Below are 6,010 nucleotides of genomic sequence, written 5' to 3' on the forward strand. Positions count from 1 at the left end.
TAAAAGTCAGTACTTGATTGCTTTTTTCGGTCACCCTGTATTTTGGAGCCACAACACTAGGTTTTCTCGTTATGTCTCGTTAAGAATAAGTGAACTACTTAACTAGCTGTTTTCTGACATTTGATTGAGAGATTTCACTAGAACAGGTATTATTGACCTAATATGGTATTGATCAATATTTTAAATCTATTAATAGACTTTCCAGCCAACCTTTCATTATTAATCGACCGATGCCGATATAAACACATTCATTGAAGAAACGATGTCACTGAGTCGATATATTTTAATGTTGCCATGGGATGGCAAGTCCTCATTCATTGTAATCCGATAGTTTCACTGCATCTTTATTCTTTATAATATACAGTGGCTCAAATGAAAGAAGGTAAAGTTGAAGCCCCTGGCCTCTTTTGAGAGAACGAAAATTGACAGAAAATCATGAATTTAGGAATATCTGTATGCCGGTTATTTTACAGTTGCTATATTCGAAAAATAGAGCTGTGGAAGTAAGTTGAATGAGACATCGAACTATCTAATCCTCTATAAAATACAATAAACAGAAAATGTTAATTTCAGAGTTTTGTTCTTTACAAATGATTTCGCCCTTAACCGTGGTGTCTGCAGTTTTTGCTGCTGCTATCACATAACTAACCCATTAAATGGAACTGATCTGATAAAATTTTAAAATGTCTGGAAATGACAAAAAAGAAGAGTTAGCAGCAATAGCAAATAGACGTTCATAAATCAAAATGACGTCAGAAATTCAAACAACACACAACTAAAAATAATTACTAGTAGAATTCCATTTCTGTATAAAAGAGGAAATACGGCGCAATTTAACAATTACCTAGCGTATAAGAAAATTATATGATCAGGATCATGATATTAATATCAAGAACATCATGCAACATTCAGGTTAAGGTTTGACAGTTCCTCGATAATATTATTATGCGGGCATGTCAATATGTTAAACATTGTAATTCATAAATACTACGTAATATAGTACGTGTACCACGTCTATAAGTATAGTTATATTGTTTACAAGAACGAGGAGGGCTTCTCTCTGTTCTCGTTATACCGTACACCGGGAGCAAACTTTTATCCTAGCTCCCGCTCCATTACGAGATAGGCGATGACAACTTTCTGGGGATTTTGTGGGCAGAACGGGACGAATTATATATTCTAATTGGAAAATGGAATATTGAGCTGTCTAATATAAAAACTTTCTATCACTATCAGGGTGAGGGTAGGCACAGATAATTGAGCAGGACAGGGAGGTACTGCTTGTTTTACGGGGAGGGCTTCATAGCAATAGTTCATATCATGTCGTAAACATGGCAGTATTTCCTTCCTTCTCCCATTTTATTGCGGGGCGTTGACATGTTTCTATAAAGAACGGAATCCGAATACGGTAGAAAGACGCGCAGTATTGCTAAACTATGGAAACTATGTAGCTGTTTCCGGATCTTCTGCTCCAGTTACTATGTACAATCGAACACGCCCTAAGTGTCTATCCAAACTGCATTTTATCGATATTTAAATGGATTAGAGAAGCGGGTCAGATCGGAAATTGATCAAGTATTTGCCAATAATACTTAATATTTATGACAGATTCAATGCATGAAAGCTTGTTTATATTCTCTAAAGCTTTTAAATATTCCCATGGGTGATTAGTCTGATTAGTAATTACTGGAACAAAAATTTTCATAGCAAATTAGATACAAAACTCACTTTCAAATTTACTTGAAGGTTTGAAGAACGTGACGACGCGTTACAAATTATTCCAAATACCGAACAGAGTTTCTGCACACTATACATATAGGTTATTGAGATTAGGGGAACAAAATTTTCCTAGAACTGTTACTATAAACTTATTATAAAAAAGTTATAGTATATTTGACCAGAATGTATAAAAGCCACGGTCATGCTTGCCAGCACTGTGATATAATACTTCACGACAATCTGTTGTAAAACAGGGGTTCCAGAAAACCCACTTCCCGATACTCCTGAAACAAAATTTCAGATCTCTAACACAATTTTAACGTGGTTTTTAAGGCACCTGAATATGGCGATTTTGGGGTTTTACCCGAATTTCGTATATCAGTATACGTGCTACTGCTATGGCGAGTATTTTGCGCAAATTTCTTAAAAACCTCCACATACCTAACTATTTCTTATTCTTGTCATCTTTGACATTAAATTAGAATGTTTTGAACTAAAAATAAACCTGCTGAACGACTTTCAATGAGCCTTAATGCCTGAAATACAGTAAAGGGGGTACAATTCGTCACTTGCTATTAAAACATGTGCTCCTTCATAAACATTATCATTATCTTGTCATACGTTGTATGACCCGCCCCCTGTATCGTTGAAACTCTACACTATAAGTAATAAGTATACTTATAGTGAAACGACAGTGGGGTCACGACGTGATACAAATCATTATCGTGATCAAACCGCTTATTTGTGGGCCTGTCAGTCTCTTCAGAAGCATGAATGACCATAGTTTCTAACGTCTGAGAAAAGTTCAGAATTATTTCTAAACACCCATTTTTGAATTTTGTAAATCGGTGGTCCGGAAACGGAGTTATGGTTCAATGAAAATTTTTGGTTTAACACTGTTTGTATTGCCATTATCAGAAATGACGAAAAGATATGGCACCCACTGTATAATAGTATGGGAGGTATAAGAGCAACGGTCATGCTTGCCAGCACTTTTTGTGATCTCTATAGCAACTAGTAGCTACGTAAGTAACTCCTACCCCATATAATTTCACATCTTTGATCTTTTAAATATCAAAGTAAAGGTTGAATACGAAAACTATGAGCCACCAATAACATTAACTGCACTGCAGCTAGTATTTAGTATGACTTATTTTACCAAAACCCATAATCATGGGTAGAGTGGACCGCTGCCAGTGTCTCTCTTTCCCAAACAAAAGGAAATGATATTAATTTGATTGACCGTTCTCAAATGCAAAATGATACCGAGAATGAAATCGGTCGCTCGCTTTTCCCATTCATTCACGGCTTTCGAATTGTAATAAGTTTCGATTGATTACATCAATCAGATGCTGTAAAAATCTCTTTGGGTTGCGTTCGGGTCGATACCTAGTATTTCGGGGTAAGGGTGGTAGTTACTACTGCTGAAGTTTATTGAATCTTTATTGCCGAGTACAGCTGCCTTTGGGTAGTTTTTCTTAGTCTATTACAATTGTAAATGAATGGGAAAAGCGAGCGACCGATTTCATTCTCGGTATCATTTTGCATTTGAGAACGGTCAATCAAATTAATATCATTTCCTTTTGTTTGGGAAAGAGAGACACTGGCAGCGGTCCACTCTACCCATGATTATGGGTTTTGGTAAAATATCATCTATTTTTGATTATAATGTCAGGGTACTTTATAAAGTCGAAATATAAACTGATATCTTCATTAATAAGGAGGAAGTTTCAACGATTTCGAAATTTTTCCTTAAAAAACATTTCCTTGTGTTTAGGTAAGCATATCGGTCGATCACTGACTGAATATGCCACTTAATACTCATTCAAGTTGGCATTAAATTCATATATAATGACATTAAACTGTCGTGGCAAAGCAGAATTTGTTGGAAATCACGAATGAGCAAAATTCTCACCTTTCGCGCGTGCAAACTTTGAGCGGACGTTGCGTGCGCATCCAAATTTGAATCGCCGTAAATTTTTGCATGTAATTGTTTTATATATAGCTTGATAAGCATGCAAAGTTTTAAAGTATTTCAAGAAGAACTGTAATCACAACGGCACTCTAAAGTTGACAGAAAATGACGAAAACAGCAATTTTCAGTGATTTTAGCGATTTTCTATCAATTTGGGCGTGTCCCCACGTGTGCAACTTTTCGATTTTCAACTTTAAAACTAGCCTAATACACAATTTATACCTATAGGAAGCAGAACTGAGCTCCACAACTCAAGGCATGGCCCAACACCAGAGAATACTAAATCGCAAAATTGACGTTTTTATAAAATAATTCTTCAAAAAAGCACAAACTTCAATGACGAATATCTTTATGAAGGAGCAAGCTAGAAAAACTTTCCGGTAGATTTTCAGAATGCTTGAACAATTATCTAAGGTAAAAATTTCCTCAGATTTTGAATACAATTACTTTTTAATGGTGTAAAATCATTTTTAAAAGTTATTACTTTGTCAAAAATCAAGTTTTAAAAACGGTTAACTTGATGACGTCATCAAAGGGTGTTCATGACGTCAAATAATTTGTTTATACAATGTAAACTAAAGTGTAAACAATTATTTTCAAGACCTGTGGTCGGAAATGGCTGTATCTTTTATACTTTTCAATCTATGGATAATTAAATACAGGCTACAATTGACTGGCAAAGCGTCTATCCCTGAATATATGTATATGTATATGTATGTATGTATGTATCACGACAATCTGTCGTAAAACAGGGGTTCTAGAAAACCCACTTCCCGATGTTCCTGAAACCTGAAACTTTTTTTGCAGTCGATTTGGTCAACGTATAGACGCCCTGAAAAATTTCAGATCTCGAACTCAATTTTAACATGGTTTTTAAAGCACCTGAATATGGCGATTTTGGGTTTTTTACCGAATTTCGTATAACAGTGCTGGCGAGTATTTTATGCAAATTTCTTAAAAATCTCAACATAACTATTTTTTATTCCTGTCATCTTTGACATCAAATTAGAATGTTTTGAACTAAAATAAATCTGCTGAACGACTTCCGATGAGTCTTAATGTCTGAAAAACTCCTGCCGGAGGCGGCGGCCTTCGGCCGCCGCCTCCGGCCGGAGTGCACGCTTCGCGTGCACGAAAGAGGCTTGTAACGTGTACCAAAGAGGGTATAATAGTAAAGGGGGTATAATAGTAAAGGGGGTATAATAGTAAATGGGGTACATAGTATACCCACAATAAATGCAACGGTCGTGCTTGCCAGCACTGTGATATAGTATGACCAGCAAAACTATCAGCAAAATTACAAATTACAGTGTTATATATTTCAGCAAAATTAAATTAATCAAGCACGAACAAATTTTGATTTTAGGAGCAAAATTAATCGTATTAATAAGGTGGAGATCGATACTTATTATTTTAAATCAAGCTCGATTCTGTAGGGTAAATTACATTTACTTCCATGCGTAGAACAATTTAACTTTAACAGAGTTCTCAGTTCACCAGAATCTTTCATCATCAACGCCCAATATTTCGTCAAGATACCACTATTAATTTGTCTAAACTGTTAATTTCACCAGACAGTAAATACTCAATATTACTATTAGTATTACGCAAAACCGGGATTGATCAACAAACAAGTTCACTATATAGTATATAATACATAATATATTTATATGATATATAACTATATATTTTATAAAGCTGCAGCTGCTAGTGTGAGTGTCTAAAGAGTAACCAGACAAAGTGGAAACTGATCACCGCCTATATACTCAGTATGTCCGGTATCAACACCGCGCGATATAACAAACCCAAACTCTTCATCATCTTGATATGATGTTAAACATGTCAACATGAACAATTACAAATATCAGTAGTTATTGAACGATGATATTTATAAAATGACTTGATAGTTATATATTATGACACCAATACGCAGATTCTGACAGTCTGAACTATAAATTCTCTCACTTAATCAAAGGAACGTGTAAAATTTCTGAGATCTCATGTTATGTAACTGCAAGGTATAACTCGCTCGAGAACAGATCAGCCATCTAGTTTGCAGTTCAATGAATTGGCAGCTGGGTTGTGGTGGCTACTACTGCTCGGAAAGATCGCCCGCTCTGAGAATAATGATATGGGAAATAAACGGGAAACTGCCCGAGCAGTACTCACCAGCAGTTTCATTTATGAGAGATTTCTGGGGTCATGCTTTGTGTTTGTGTGAATGACAGTGCGTGGTTAGTGGTACCCAACACCGTCAACCGCACCATTGTCAATTCGCACATGAGTTTTTTAGGCAATCAAATAACGCTTTTTTTT

This window comes from Bolinopsis microptera, chromosome 1 (assembly GCF_026151205.1).
Source record: "Bolinopsis microptera isolate Bmic1 chromosome 1, MBARI_Bmic_1.0, whole genome shotgun sequence".
In the NCBI taxonomy this organism is placed as follows: domain Eukaryota; kingdom Metazoa; phylum Ctenophora; class Tentaculata; order Lobata; family Bolinopsidae; genus Bolinopsis; species Bolinopsis microptera.